Source organism: Plecotus auritus, assembly GCF_963455305.1.
Source record: "Plecotus auritus genome assembly, chromosome: 5".
In the NCBI taxonomy this organism is placed as follows: domain Eukaryota; kingdom Metazoa; phylum Chordata; class Mammalia; order Chiroptera; family Vespertilionidae; genus Plecotus; species Plecotus auritus.
The window spans coordinates 4,522,346-4,539,402 of record NC_137776.1 but is presented as its reverse complement, the minus strand read 5'-3'; the positions used below and the strand labels follow the sequence as shown (position 1 = coordinate 4,539,402).

At 43.7% G+C, this 17,057-nt stretch overlaps 1 protein-coding gene across 1 annotated transcript in view; it reads left to right on the top strand.

Moving 5' to 3' along the window:
• Positions 1 to 17,057, top strand: part of TMEFF2 (transmembrane protein with EGF like and two follistatin like domains 2) — a 256,247-nt gene that overhangs the window by 177,316 nt on the left and 61,874 nt on the right.

Below are 17,057 nucleotides of genomic sequence, written 5' to 3'. Positions count from 1 at the left end.
AAGCTGGCAAACATCTGGGTGGAAAAAGCCAGTTACCTGATCTCTCAAAACCAGTTCAATCAAGGAGCGAGCCCCACTGGGGATGGGGCAGAATCGGGGATTTTGTACGGGGATGAGACCTGGATTTGTGGGAGCTGCTGAAGGAGTAGGTGAGGGACTGCTGCCTCTGCCTCTGACATCTGGGATCAGAGGTCAGGGAGGAGAGCCGGGCATGACACCGGGAAGACAGCCAGGCCAACCCGGAACTCACAGGGACCAAGTGGGACCTTCATCTGATTCTCACCGCCTTTGACCTCGGGGTGGGTGACCTGCAGAAGGTGACCCTTTCACTGTGCAGCCGCGCACCCCCTGGCCTGGGGCAGAGAGGCTGGTGGAGGAAATCGTGTGGAACCTTGCGATGCTGCAGACCCACCTGCTGCCTCTTGAGAAGGAAATGAGGTAACGACCGCCCAGCAGCAATCGGGGGGCCTGCAGCTGCGCCTGTGGCCCTTGTGTGGCCTGTGGCTGCTGCTTTACCTCCAGCCAGATCTCTCCGGTGGCCCCAAACCAGGCGGGACAGGTCTGATGGGAAATGTATATACCCACAATGGCCTCAGACTGCTCCTCTGCACACCTGAATTCCAGAAGACACGGAGCAATAGCAACTGAATTATGAGAGAGCTAGGGTATCCAGCCATGGGCAAACTGCGGGCCGGATCCGGCTGTTCTATCCGGTTCTCTTGCCCTCCCCTCCGCTCCTCTACTATGAATTTATATTAGTTCACACAAACACTCCATCCATGCTTTTGTTCCGGCCCTCCGGTCCAGTTTAAGAACCCATTGTGGCCCTCGAGTCAAAAAGTTTGCCCACCCCTGGTAGGCTCAGGGTTTAATACATTTATTCGTTACTTTTCTATGTTTGGAGACACCTGTCTTCAGCTCACTTCAGAGTTTTTAAATATCCGTGGGCTTCCCACACCCCCAGCTGCCAGTGCCCTTTCTCCGTGGAAATCCTTCTCCCCGTCATTTAATGTTACCATCCGCCCAGTTGCCCAGGTTCCACACTCCTGCTGGCATCTGTTACTCTCAGTGTCTTCGCCAGATAAGCTCTCTGAGTACCTTTCCACCTCTTCTCTTCAGTTCAGCCATTGTCACCCTTTCACTGGCCTCTGATACACGGTAGTTCTTTCAGCCAAGGGCTCAGCTTTGCCACAAAATTGATACCCAAAAAGCCAGCCTTTAGGTTGTCTGACCTGGTTTGTTAACAGAACCCCAGGCGCTCTGGGTAACTGCCTCTTTGATCCCAATTCCAGGCTTTTCTCGTGGGAATTCCTAAACTTTGTGTCCCAGGTTCAGCTGGGAAATTCACCCACACATTACAGGTACTCTCGAATCTATGTTTGTTTTGCTTTTGTTCTTATCATTCCTAAATCAATTTACTTAATGGGGGGGGGGGGGGAACCTAGCAGTTTTATTCCCTGTTAATTAAAATCAATGGCATACATAGGTGAGATAAAGATACTACTAATTAAATCTTCTCTTTCTAAAAAACAAACAAACAAAAACAAAGGAAAATGGAGTGTAAATCCATTTTGTGGGTAATACAACCTTTTTTAAAAAATATATATATTTTATTGATATTTTACAGAGAGGAAGGGAGAGGGACAGAGAGCTAGAAACACTGATGAGAGAGAAACATCGATCAGCTGCCTCCTGCACACCCCCACTGGGGATGTGCCCGCAACCAAGGTACATGCCCTTGACCAGAATCAAACCCGGGACCCTTCAGTCCGCAGGCCGATGCTCTATCCACTGAGCCAAACCAGTTTTGGCTAATACAACCTTTCATTTGTACGAGAGTAAGGGTTAGCTCTCTCTCCGGGTCTCATCCGCTAGCTGTTTGGAAGCTCTTCTCACCAAGAGTCAGACAGTTCGGAACGTCTGTTGCAATGAATAAACAACAAATTTCGTTTCCTTTTCTACGTCCTAAGTTAAATTTTAAGAAAACGTACTCCTTAAATATTTATGTCCTGCAGGCAAACTCTCCGAGCTTCGGAGCCCCGTGCCTCACACTCTTGCTCCCCCTGGGTCTGGGAAGTCGCCAGGAGGGGACCCCACGCTCCATCACTCGCTCACTTCCAGGAGGCCCTCAGATAACCTTGCAGACCAGACTCTGAGAAGCGCTGTTGTGAAGGAGGGTTTGTGGGATCTTTGTTGACTGATCAACAGGGAACAAGAGCTGCTGAGTCTGCTTTGAGAATTATAGTCGTATGGGCCCCCAAAATGTCTTACCCATTTTATCCTTCAGCTTCTCTTGGATACTCATTTCTCTTTCTCTTCAGATTGTATCCGCTTTCCTTTCTTAACTTCTGCACTTCTTTAAAGTGGCGGAGAACTCTGGACCCTTGAGTCATCAAAACCCTTTTTCTTCCTTTAACGTCCTGCTTCAGCCTCTTTGCCCTGTGATCCGTCCTAGGAAAGGGACTGGTAACATAAAAGGGAGTTGAGTAAGCAACTGTTCCAATCCAGAGTAGGATGAGCGTGGTCCTTTCAAAAGAAATACATCATCTAGAGTTGAAAAGATACGGTCTTTCTTTAAAATAGGAATGAGGCCCGGCCAGCGTGGCTCAGTGGTTGGACATCGACCTATGAATCAGGAAGGAGGTCACGGTTCGATTCCCGGTCAAGGGCACATGCCCAAGTTTCAGTTTTGATCCCCAGTAGGGAGTCTGCAGGAGGCAGCCAATCACTGATCCTCTCTCTTCACTGATGTTTGTATCGCTCCCTCTTCCTTCCTCTCTGAAATCAATAAAAATACATTTTTTAAAAAGATGGGAATGAGGAACATGTATTCTTAAGCTTTTTAAATGATTTTTCTGCTATTCAAAATAATTAGAGAATAAGAAAACAAATGCTTAAAAATACTATTTAATAGATAAAGTAAAACTGGGTATTACACATTTAATAGGTCACTTTAAAATGAAACAAAAGTTAAAAAGTAAAACAGCCAGAACCGGTTTGGCTCAGTGGATAGAGCGTCAGCCTGCGGACTGAGGGGTCCCGGGTTTGATTCCGATCAAGGGCATGTAACTTGGTTGCGGGCACATCCCCGGTGGGAGGTGTGCAGGAGGCAGCTGATCGATGTTTCTCTCTCATCGATGTTTCTGACTATCTGTCCCTCTTCCTTCCTCTCTGTAGAAAATCAATAAAATATATTTAAAAAAAAAAAAAAGTAAAACAGAACATTTACTTTTTGTCCTTAAAGTGTTAGCATACAATTCAATATTCTGTTGAAAGCACAGGCTTGGTTGCAAGTCAAATGAAGGTTATGTTATAATTGATATTCTGAATTGTTAAGGAGAAGCAAAGGTGAAATGGAATGCTTTTTATTATTTTTTTGTTGTTGAAATCTTATTAAAAAACTTAATGGAATACAAACTGGAGACCGACTTCAAGGTCTCAAGTTAGATGAGATGTGCAGCCATTAATAGTATGTATCACTTAACATGAAGCTTTTCGAAAATAACTTTCCCAGCACAGACAAGGGCTAATGTGTTTTCTAACTTCTTTGTATTTTTCTTGCTATTTCAGAAAAAGTGTTGAGCCCAAACAATATAAAGTATAATCATCATACTTAATCCTGACGCTGAAATAGAGCAGAAAATCTTGGGACCACAGTTCCCACTTAAAAAATTAGAACTAGTAAATAAATTTAGAATTTTAATTCAGTTGTTCTCAGAATGCTTAAGTGTAAAAATTATGATATTTTTGCAGATTTCCCTGAAGTAATGCTATCTTAATTGATTGAAAGAACTAGGAAGAAATTCACTTGCCAAAATATGACTGCTTTTATATGTATACATAAAAAGTAATTGTTCATCACATATATGTGAGAATTAACATGTACAAGCTTTGTCTCTTTTCTTATGTGCTCTTGGTTCATTCATTTTGTCATTTTTTTAAATGTTAAATGTTTTATTGATTTTAGAGAGGAAGATGAGCGGGAGAGAGAAATAGAAACATCAATGATAAGAGAGAAACATTGACTGGCTGCCTCCTGCACGCCCCCTACTGGGGACAGAGTCCAAAACCCAGCATGTGCCCTGACTGGGGATGGAATCAGTGACCTCTCGGTTCATGGATGGACACTCAACCACTGAGCCACACTGGCCAGGCCATTTTATCATCTTATAGCAGCCATGCCAACAGACAAACTGAAAAATCAGTGAAACTAAAAAAAGCGGGGGCTTACAAATCAGGAAATTTTCTTACCTATTGTTCTCAGGGAATTAGAAAAAAAGCTGGTTTTATTCTTATGGCAGAACATCTTGGGTGAGCTCTCAACAGCACTGTTTCCTAGAAGCATAGTATGAAATCTACTATTTTAGTGTATCTGCTTAGACCCATCTGCAAAAGAGAACACTGTCTCCATGTGAGCAAACAAAAATAGTACAATTACACGGAGTTTCTCCGCATTATGAAACCTGAAGGCCTTTAACATCGTTCTCATTGTGCAAAGCCAGTTCTGCGTGCAATGCTCTGGTCATTTAGAGCAGGGATGGGAAGCTCTCCTCTGCCAAGGGCCATTTGGATATTTATAGCAGCCTTCATGGGCCGTTCAAAATTAGCCACTTAAAAAGTAGCCTGCTAGATGTGGTCAAACTTTTAAATAACTCACCCCTAATGCCTTGGCCGGCTACAGCCTGCGGGCCGGACGCTCCCCACCCCTGATCTAGAGCATAGTTTATGTATTTTTCTAATTTTTTTTACTAACCTTGTCTTGTCCTGTTGAGTCACCATCCAGCAATATCTGACTGCCTTTTATTCTTAGTAAAAAAAAAAAAAAAAAAAAAGTGCAAACTTAATCTATATATACCATTGTGAAAAGCCAATGCAAAATACAAGGATCCTGAAGTGAGAAAAGAAAAAAAAACAGACAATATTTATAAATGCAGTATTTGTGCACGTTATAATCATCATTTCAGAGGAAGGAAGCAATTCTGAAAACAAACTTTCAAAGCTATTTTTACACTGACATTCTTCTTTTTTTTTTAACATATGCACCCATTATGGCAGAGTTATCTTTTCCTTCCTTAAGTTCAGAATTGTCAAAGGTAATTTCCTGGTGTTCAATGTGCTTTTATTTTTTATTTAAATTGTTTAGCCAAAGTTAGGTCAGCACGCCAATTTATTTATACATTTGAGCACACTGGGAGCTGAAAAGACAAAATCTGTACAAAGTATCTAGGTAAAGCACTCCTAGTATTTGTCAAGAGTCATTCTTATGAAGATGTGCTCAGTAATTTATTAATATACTTTATATTTAAGAATTCTAGTAATAAATAAATATTAACGTAACAGATTTACCGATTTTTGCCTTCCAGAAGAATTATTTCCGAGAATGTTTTGCCTTTAAATAAGTGCCAAGCATTACAGTAGATGTCGCGTGAATATGTGTAATAGAAACTAACAATATTCTGCAAAAATATTGCTGTTATTGTAGTTAGAAGGAATTGGTTTGATCACATATGTACAGTGGATTAGAAATAAGACCTTAGAATATTCTGACTACTTCATAAATATAGCAGAGTTAGTTTTGCTACCTTGAAAAGTAGTGCAAATAAACCAAAAACATAACTTGTCTAAATTCATGGGAAAACTGTAATTTTGTGTTATGGTTTTTTTTTTTCAAATGTATGACTTTGAAGTGTTTAAATAATTATACTTTTGCTACATGGAAACATATTGAATCAGAGTTTTACAAAGAAATCATCAGGGGACTTGACTGGTGAAAAGCACCAGAGAGAGAAAGGAATAAAAGACCCAACACCACTCCCAGCCAATCCCCATCTGGCACTGCCAAGCTGCAGCATGCCAGTTCAACAGGACAAAGTCAATCAAATCCTCTTTTAAATAGCGACTGAATTAAAAAAAAAATGAGAGGGAGAAGGACAAGTACCCTAGATTAAATGCTCAAAGACGAGCATGAATAAACGAAAAATGCTCACAGAACTGAGAAAGAAGGAGAATCGGGAAGTGGATATGGATGCTGTCGTAACGTGTAAGGGTGAAAAGAAACTAGAATCAGGATAAGCTAACAGCAAAGGAAAAAATGTTGAACTCCTTGGAAGCGTTTGCTGAGTAGAGAGTCTGACATGGCTGTAGAGAATGTTTCCTCTGGCTGTCTCAAGTGACCTCACCGGTTAGAAAGAACACCTGTGTGTTGACAAAGACTAGAAACCCGAGGCTCACAGAAACCAAAACTGCCTCCAATGGGGCTTGCGTTTTCCTAGACTGTGATGGAGCTTGTCACCCTCATCCACTCCAGTGGCAGAAATCCCCGCCCCTGCTCCCCGGCCCCCCTCCGCCCCTCGCTCTCACTCTGTGGACCAGCCAGAAGCTTGTGATCGCAGGTACACGTCCCCTTCAGTGGCAGGGAGAGGCGTGAGGAGCAGATCTGATGGAACATTCGGAGTACGAAAGAGCAAGCATCGACCTCACCCCTCAGGTTTCTGGCTTGCCCACGTGGTCGATGGAGTTGGGAAAACCACCGAGATGGGAAAAATGAAGTAGAAGTAAATTTCTGGGAAAAGAACACGAGTTTAATTTTTTTAGATATATTTTTATTGACTTCAGGGAAGAAGAGAGAGATAGAAACATCCATGATGAGAGAGAATCATGGATCAGCTGCCTCCTGCACACCCTCTACTGAGGATCAAACCGGCAACCTAAGCATGTGCCCTTCCCTTGACCAGAATCAAACCCGGGACCCCTCAGTTCACAGGCCGACGTTCCAGCCACTGTGCCAAACTGGCTAGGGCAAGAGTTCAGTTTTTAATGTTACTTTATAGTGCTTAGGAGACACCCAAGTGGGTATGCCAAGAAGGCAGTTACAATCCAGTGGCTGGATGACCGTGGGTTCTGTGCTGAAAACCTACGTTTTAACTTGTAAGGCTGTGAGTAGAAGGAAGGAGAAATGAGGGTCGAGCTTGAAGAACACCAGCCTGCAGAGTGCGGAGGAAGAGGTAGTAAGCAGGGTGGTAAGGAACGGCCACAGAAGCACGAGAAGACGCAGGAACGATGCTACACAACAAGCAGGAAGAAGACAGAGTGTCATCCCGAGCAGCGGTCACCAGCCTTTCAGACCTCCCGGACCACCAGTGGCCCGCGGACCCCCGGTTGGCGACGGCTCACAGCAGACAGTAACCTCACGGACCACCAGTGGCCAGCCGTTGGCGACGGCTGGTCTAGAGTGAATGCTGGTCACAGGTGTAACCAGATCTGTTGATACAAGTATAATTGGAAGTCAGATCAGAATGATTAAATGATCACATTACTTAAATCAGACACATACTGAATTGACTAAAGATGAAGAAACAGCTTGATTGGCAAAGGCTTACAGCAGACAGTAACCTCCCGGACCACCAGTGGCCAGCCGTTGGCGATGGCTGGTCTAGAGTGAATGCTGCTCACAGGTGTAACCAGATCATTCAGGCCTCGTCATTTCTCCTCTGTACTGACGCGTGGCCTTTGAACTGATCGCCCTCTTCCAGTCCCAGCCGCCCCAACCCGTTACTCCTCTGCCCCCGTTCTTCCAAGCTCCTGAGCCTCACAGTAAAGCGCACCGTGCGTCCTCGGCAGGTCACAGATCTCCTTCATGGTCTGGCCTCCCCACCTCCTCAGGCTCCTCTGCTTCCTCCCCAGCACACGGGAGCTCTCGGTCTGCCGAGCCATCGGAGCCCCTTGGACAAAGGCTTCAAGCCTCTGTGCATGGCACAGCCTCTTCCCTCCAGAGTGGAGATCTATCGCCCATGCTGTGCCCAACCAAGTCCTGTTCAACTTGTATTTCTCCGCTGAGAAGCCTTGACACGCCCCGACTCCCAGGCTCCACTCCTCTCCCCGCCTCGCTGTGCCTCTAAAACAGCCGTGGGCAAACTACGGCCCGCGGGCCGGATCCAGCTGTTCTATCCGGTTCTCTTGCTCTCCCCTCCGCTCCTTTACTTTGAATTTATATTAGTTCGCACAAACACTCCATCCATGCTTTTGTTCCGGCCCTCCGGTCCAGTTGAAGAACCCATGGTGGCCCTCGAGTCAGAAAGGTTGCCCACCCCTGCAAAAACAACAGTCTGCAGTTGATTTGTTGGCCCCTCTAACTGTAGGCAGTACCCTATTCACCTCTGTTCTCAGACAACACAGCCGCCACGTGTTGGATCTTTGGAGTAAATTACCAAAACGCTGCCATTGGTCATTTTTCTCTTCCAGCCTTCTGCCTTGCTGTTTCATTACTGCCCAGTTGGAGGGTGCAATGTTAAAGGAAATGTAGCTTGGTGTCTTTTTCCTCCCTCTGGTTGGGGAAAGCACCACTAGACTCTGAATTTTATTAAGGGGCACCATAGAGAAAGGCCCAATTTCACTGACTGTCTAAGCAGGGGTCCTCAAACTTTTTAAACAGGGGGCCAGTTCACTGTCCCTCAGACTGTGGGAGGGCCGGACTATAGTTAAAAAAAAAAAACTATGAACAAATTCCTATGCGCACTGTGGGCCCGGGACGAGTCGGCTGCTAAGCAGGACAGGCAGCGGCACCCGGCGGGCCGGATAAATGTTCTCAGCGGGCCGCATGTGGCCCGCGGGCCGTAGTTTGAGGACGTCGGCATGGCTAGCGAGTGCAGGAGCGTGGGTGAGAGGCTGGGGGGTGGGCTCCCGGGGTCCTAGCCATAGCTCACCGCTGAGAGCAGGGTCCACAGCCAGTCCCTGCTGCCGATGCCGAGGCACGGGCCTGAAGTGATATTCGCTAGGTGACTGGGTGCAGGGAGTTGCTGGAGCGTTCGGAAGACGGTTGGCTTACCATGTCCAGCTGCTTCTAGAACCCAGGAAGCATTTAGTTCTGACCGGCCTGGCCAAGAGGCTTTGCTGACGGCCTCTGGAATTCCGTCCAACCATTTTAATGTTCCCTCTGTCCACAAAAATATTCCAATGACAAGCCACAACCATAGTTTTTGAATTTTATTTTTATAAATTATTTGTGTAGGTGAAACTTGATATAGCAACATAGAGTCCAGCCCCTAATAGTAACTCACCACCACCCTGACACGCTGTCCGCCCCGCGCAGCCTCGGGGTCAGACAGAGGAGCCTTCCGGCCTGAGGATGCTTGTTAGAAGGAGGTGCTGTCCTCTCTGAATTTGCTTGCCTAATTAGCCATTTTTATGCAGAACATACCCTCTGTCTCGCAGCCTCCAAAATCCATAGTCAAAATAAAAATGCCTATGAAAAACGCAAAATCTTTCTCTCCAAAATAAGTATTTCATATTCAGCATGCCTTCCGATTCCAATTCCTAATTTAGTAATACGTTCATATAACGTACGTATTAAATGGATATACGTCCCCCCCCCCCCCTTGTTTTTACGTTTCTGAACCTGCAGAAAGCACTTTCCAGCAGCACAGGCCCAAGTTGATTCCGCGTCCAGCAGCTGCTCCTGCATCTTTGACATGAAATAGATCTGTTGATACAAGTATAATTGGAAGTCAGATCGGAATGATTAAATGATCAAATTACTTAAATCAGACACATACTGAATTGACTAAAGATGAAGAAACAGCTTGATTGGCAAAGGCTTACAGCAGACAGTAACCTTCAATCATTCTCAGCCTCTGCAGTGAACACTGACGCAGGCTTTGCAGGATCAGTGGTCTCAAGGCTAGCAGTACAGAGGTTGGCACCAATTTAATAATCATTCAAAGAAACGAGGCGGATTGCGTTTTCGCTCTGAATAAGGGGATTCTGGCTGATGGGGAGTCTAAACCATTTTGAGTATCACAGCGGAAAAAAAGTGAAATTATATAATATGGTTTATTTATGTATTTATTTATAAACTAGAGGCCCGGTGCACAGATTCGTGCACCGGTGGGGTCCCTCGGCCTGGCCTGCAGGAATCAGGCTGAAACCGGCTCTCCGGATTGCAGGAAGGCACAGGCCAGGCCGAGGAACCTCATTGGTGCACATTCGGGGCTGGGGAGGGACCGTGGGAGGGCTCCAGGGCATGTCTGGCCCGTCTTGCCCAGTCCCAATCGGCCGGACCCCAGCATTCCAGCACCAAGCTAACCTACCAGTCGGAGCGTCTGCCCCCTGGTGGTCAGTGCGCATCATAGTGACTGGTCAAATGGTCGAACGAATTTTCAGACACTTAGCATATTAGGCTTTTATTATTCAGGATTAAATTTATTGGGGTTGCCTTGATTAATAAGGTTATATGGGCTCAATGATATGCTACGTCACCTGTATATTGCATTATGTGCCCACACACAAAGTCAGATCTTTTTCTGTAGCCATATATTTGACCCCCCTTTACCTTTTGTTCCCTGCCATATCCCTTCCCGCTGGTAACCACCATACTGTTGTCTGTGTTGGAGGGTTTTTTTGTTTGTTTGTTTTTCTTGTTTGTTCAGTTGTTGCTTTCAGTTTTATATTTCACATCTGAGGGAAATCATATGCTTCTTTTTCTGTCTGACTTTTTTTGCCTATCATAATATTGGAGCTTGAGAATAGCATACTATGGTTTTTAATGGGAAAATGTACATTGTTAATGAAAAGGCTACCTATATGCACTACATGTAACCTAGGGACCTTTATGATTCATACTGATTATTGAAGACTGTCCTTGCACCATGAAACTCATCATCTGGTTTCAAATAACCGAGGCCACCTGACAGGGCTGTTTGGATAATTCAGTACCAAAATGCCTAATAAGTTATACGTGGTGAGCACTCCATGTCGTCAGTCAGTAGTTATCGCATATCCACTATGAGCTAAGCATTTAACAAAAAATGAAGACATTTTTATTGTAGGTGGGAATGAATTCTTTCCTTGGTAATCAAAACAAAATAATATGAATTTCTCTAATTAGCCATACAGTTCAAAACAAAACTTTGTCTTGTCTAGGTCACTGACATCTAAGCATATTTTAGGTCAGGAACCCATTCACTGTTGACTCACATGGCCAGTAAGTACTTATTGAGTGCCTACTGTGTGCCAGGCACTGTGCTAGGCATGAAGAGTACAACAGACAAGGTCACTTTCTGCACACAGCGCACACTGAACGGAGAAGACAGACCATTTAAAACTCAAGTGTGCAATATCATGACAGGGTTCCAGATGGAAGAGTGTCGATTTTGACAGGGTGGTCGGGGAAGGCTTCTCTGAAAAGGTCAGCTTTGAACCATGCAACTCTATGGTGTGAGAACATTACAGGCAGAGCAGCAGCCGGGGAAGTCCTGGGGTAGGGGTATATACGGTATGTCCAGGGAGCAGTAAAAAAGCCAGTAATTGTGAAACATAGAAATGGGTGGAGAAGACTGATGAACGAATGAAACTGGAGAGGTCACCACGGGCCAGACCGCGTAGGGCCTCCTCAGCCCTGGTAACAACCACAGGTTTTACCCTAAGGCCCATGGGAAGCCTCGGCTGGGTTCGGAGCAAGGGAGTGATGTGGTCTGGTTTGCATGTTGAGAGCATCACCCTGGCTGTGCAGTCAGCTGGCTCTTGGGAAACAAGGAAAGCCATTCAGAGGCGCCTTCATTTCCCTGCTGATTTATATGTATAGACACACACACACATATACAGGCTCATTGTAGCTGCATTTTACTGTCAACTCATTGTAGCTGTATTTCCCTGCTGACTTATATGTGTACACACACACACACACACACTCATTGTAGCTGTATTTCCCTGCTGACTTATATGTGTACACACACACACACACACACACACTCATTGTAGCTGTATTTCCCTGCTGACTTATACACACACACACACACACACACATACACACACACACACACAAACTCATTGTAGCTGTATTTTTTATTCCTATGATCTTAGTGTCATCATTCTGGATTAGTCTCCAAATACTCTTTTTATTTAATTGTATACGTTTTTGCTAATTTTTCTATATCTTGTCATTCCAATGTTTTCTCAGTACAATATTTTCAAGCTCTTATAATCCAAAATACTCTCCCATCTGAGTACGAATAAAAAGCTAAAGTCATCCCAAATCTTTCTAGATCACAATATATTTGTAATTATATCGTGGTATTTTTTATTGGAACTTTACGTCTACAGGGTAATTTTTTTCATATTAGAAAAATCACCAGTTAGCGAGCAGACCAGGCATGTACTGAGGACTGGCACTTTATGAGGGGCAATGGGAGTTACACTGCAGCGGACGCTGAAGAGGCCTCTGCCTGGCACAGCCTCCGGAGGAGTGATGACAGCACGCTGCACGGTTCCTTGGCATTGCCCCCATGGGTGCCTTGTATGTGTCTGTGATGATCTCAGCAAGGCCGAACGCCGCCTGCTGACACCTGTCCGATCGTGGAAGGCCAGTTATGAATGAGAAAGGTGTAGGGTACCCCTGTTCACAAATGGAAGGGTTCACCCAAGGGTTTTATACCGTAATCAACTATAGGCTGATTTATTTGAGCGGAATTTATGTATTTTTATATGCCCACCTCTATAGTGTGGCCCTGAAAGGTACTTATTTTGAAAAATAAACACTAAAAGATAATGATAAGAAATACTGTTTTGAATTCAAAGACATTGTAATTCAGCTTGCTTAAGATAGAAGACTGGCGATTTGAGAAGCAGATAAATAGCATTGGTAAGGATATATCAAATTCCTAAGACGTACCATTTAACCAGTTAGCTGCCATACGTCCAAAATGGAAACCATCCCCACGTGCCACGATATTTTGAATTTAATTTTAAAAATCAATTTGCAATGAATATTATAAAAATAAATATATTACTCACAATTTGGGTGTTCTTGAATATTTTCAGTTGAAAATTCTCACGAAAAATGATTTTAAAGTTGGTCTTATAGATGCCTATGGCAGGCAAATGGTTAAAATATATAGTCACATCAAAGTGAAAACCATGAGAATGTTGCCAAATTTCAGTTTATAATTTCTGATAACGCTAGTGTGTGTTATAGCCAATGTGTCTTGGCTTTTTTCCTCTGAAAATTCAAAACACTCTTTTAAAAAGCATATTGTGTTCCTGTAATAGTCACCTCCTATGACTAAAAGAAAAAGTCTTGACATGCGTTTGGCCGTGCATCTTAAAAAGCCTTCTGAGACGAAGCCAAGAGCGGGACCATTTTGCACAGCCACGCTTAAGAAAAGAAATGCAGGCATTTTCATTAAAATAAAAAGAATAGCGCCATTAACAAATAACTCTAGCATGAAAAATTAAATGAGAGCAAAAATAATCCAAAATGACTTTATGCATGTTGCTGTGGACATTTATCTAAAATCTATAAATTTAGTTTGTTTCTACTGGGTTTGAAAGTACAAGTAGATCTGTCTCTCATTCCATTTATATTGTCTCTGCATATAAGTACATTTATATCATCTTTATAGACAATATATATTAAAAAGTGTTTTTCCACATTATCAAGAATGTTGACCCTTTCCACGTTCTAGATGGTAAGTGTGTGTGCTAGATAGTACCATGAGCAGCAGGGAATTTTTCTTCATATGTGTTAAATTGTATGTTGAGTTAAATAAATAGATAGAAGGCAGGGAAGGAAGGAAGGAAGGAAGGAAGGAAGGAAGGAAGGAAGGAAGGAAGGAAGGAAGGAAAGAAGGAAGGAAGGAAGAAGGACACAGATAACATTGGCTAGAGAAAATGTCAGAGTGAAAAAACTTATTTTTAGCATTCTTCAGTACAGTGATATTCTCAGGTTTTGTAAGAATTTGTAATATTTTTGGAAAACCGGATAAATAACTGGTTTTTATATTTTGAAAGTTACTGTACATAGAATTTAAAAAAATAGTAAAATGTATAGGACAGAGCCAAATATCTCATCTTTAAAATAGAATACACTGGAGATGTTATCTGTTACCAGTTCTTTCTTTCTTATAAAAAATAATAATAATAATGAAAGAAACAGTAGGCTTCTCGTACTTCCAAACATGGAAGAAAAACCTCCATTTATAGCTTTTAGATAAATACGCATGCCAAATAGTTCTTTTGTCTGCATTGAGTGAAAGCTTGTTTGCAGTTGATCGGTTAGGTGAAGGTGGGAAGGTAATGTCGTTATGTTCAACCTGGAATGGACTAGACCAATTTAATACAAGATGAAGACCTCCAGGAGCCAGGGAGGCAACAGAACCTACCATCACCCAAGGTTGTTTCCATTTGGTCTTCACTCACACCCTCAGATGACCTTTTGAGGTGAGGTTAGTTACTTTCTACATTTTAGAGATGCGTCAACTAACTTCAAGAATTGGGATTCTAACTCAGGTCGGTCACTCACTCAGTTGGCATTTATTAGGGACAGATAATAGGCTGAGGCCATAATTACAAGATCTACAGGTCCATGTTCTTCCCACTGAACTCTGGACTCGGGTGACGCAGGACCGAACAGAAAGCACATGAGTACGGCTACAGATGATGAGACTGCAAGCTCCCCAGGAGAAGTAGAGGGCGCGCCATCAGCCCCCGGAAGGAAGCATTCTCATGACAAAGGAGCATGATTGGAGCCTGGGGAGGTGGGACGCAATGAGGACCTCACTGACTGGGAGGCCAGGAGGGAATGTGGAAGAATCAGGCACAGTGCTCATTCATCCATCCACTCATTGACCACCATATGCAGAGTGTCTCCCACGGTGCCTAGGGGTCAGGGAGGGGAGGGCAGCTTGCCACACCCATTTAGGTGGAGACAGAGGAGGAGCACAGAGGCGGAGAGGATGGTAGGAAGACCGGATGAGCGGATAAATGGAAGTGATTCGCAGCATGAGCCCAGGAGACCAAGGTGGGCGTTTCAGCGCTGACCACCCTGGACATGGTCCTGGGCCAGCTTGTCCCTCCAGCGGCTAGAGAAGCAGTGCCCGCCCCAGGTCCCGGAGCCCTGGCTCCAGCACCGGGTTCTTCACTGGCCGGGCCTGACTTCCAGAAGCCTCGGTGACTCTGTGTCCCCACAGGACACAGGGTGCCATTTCTCACAGAAAATGCAAGACGAGAGTTTTGAGTTACCATGTATTTCTTAAAGGAACACACGGGAGAGAAGCCTCAATCCTTGCCAGACTCTGCAGGTCGAAGGCGCTATTCCTCCTCGTTTCTCACCCAACACGGTGTCGTGCCAACAGCGCCTGACTGGCCACACTGCCACGGATGCTTGTACATTTATATCATCTTTATAGACAATATATATTGTCTTCATATGTGTTAAATTGTATGTTGACAAGAGGTGACTCTGGATTCTCGATGATGTTTCAATGATGTTTCTCTCTCGCTGCTGCCGCGGGCCCCGTGGGCACTGATGTTTAGGTCAGATGCCTGGCACCTCGTAGGGATTTGGTGCTATGGGTTTGGACTAAAATGATGAATGAAAGTGCTCAGGCGTGAAAAAGAGGGTGTCTATCAGCAAGAGCTGCCGCCCTCCAAACACCTTTAGCAGGAAGGCCTAATGGGGAGCTCATGGCTCCCTTTTAAAGCTTAATATTTTTTTTAAATATATTTTATTGATATTTTACAGAGAGGAAGGGAGAGAGATATAGAGCTAGAAACATCGATGAGAGAGAAACATCGATCAGCTGCCTCCTGCACCCCCACCCCCACTGGGGATGTGCCCGCAACCAAGGTACATGCCCTTGACTGGAATCAAACCCGGGACCCTTCAGTCCGCAGGCTGACGCTCTATCCACTGAGCCAAACCGGTTTCGGCATAAAGCTTAATATTTTTGAGAATGTTCTGAATAATTCTTATTTCAGGGCAAAATTTTCCAACGTTCCTACCTAAAGGCCTTTGTCCCAAGGGCTTGGAGGAGCTCAGGACTGTTCCTGGCCCACAGCGCTGCCACACAGCCCTGTTTGGGAGCAGCCAGCACCTGCCGTGGGCACTGCTGGGCCAGCCCCGAAATGCCACCTCGTGTCTGCCAGTTTAGCATTCCCGTGGCTGACATGGAAGAGGAGGAGAGAGACGGGGACGTTCCTTCACGTGAAGACTCTGCTCGAAAGTCGTATTCGTACAGACAGAAGTTCAATCTTGGTTGTTTCCAAAGGAACATTCTATTCCACTGGAATTTTTTCATGTACATATATTTTTTTTTTCAAATTGGTTTAAATAATTTAGATATAAATTATCCAGATCTAAATCGATGTAAAATAAATTTACCAAGGTTGGTAATGTCATCATTTTAAGCAAATTGTCATATCTAATGTATTTTTTAAGATTTTAGAGAGAGGAAGGGAGAGGGATAGAAACATCAATGAGAGAGAAACATTATTGAAACATCATCGAGCCCACAACCTGGGCATGTGCCCTGACTGGGAATCCAGAGTCACCTCCTGGTTCATGAATTGATGCTCAACCACTGAGCCACACCAGCTGGACTCAAATCTAATATTTTTATTTTTAATTATATTTTGAATTTATCAAAGATAGTATAACATTTGTGCATCCACCTAGTTTTAATGAATAAACATGTTATCATATTTTCTTTGATCTTTTTTTAACATAAATAACATTAAGAAAAACTTAAAAGATAACATTACAGATAAAGTTAAGGCATCCTCCTTCGTTAATCATGTTCCCCATCTTTTCTTTCCAAGGTTAGGGTACGGAATCGCTACGAATATTTTTATTATAATTTTTCTCATTATTCCAATAATGAAATTTATGATAACATGTTACAGTATGTATTAAATTTTATTTTAATGCCATTTTAAATTAGTAAAAAAGAAAGGATGGTGTAATCATAAAGGGAGATCATTTGGTCCAACTTCTAATTGAATAGAATTAGTTCATACCAGAATAATTGAGTCAGTGCCTTATTTTTATGACCAACTATAACAGCATAAACTTATGTTGTTATCAGTTTGGAAAAAGCATGTCACAAAAACACTGAGAATTAATTCCCTAAGGAAATATTATAAGTATACAAATATCATCTTATTTTCCTACCTTTATATCCTAAGAGCAATAAATGGATTGAAGCTTGTTGGACAGATACTGTGTTGTTCCCATGTGCCACCCTTCATTCATTCACACACACACACCCCCACCCACATACACACAC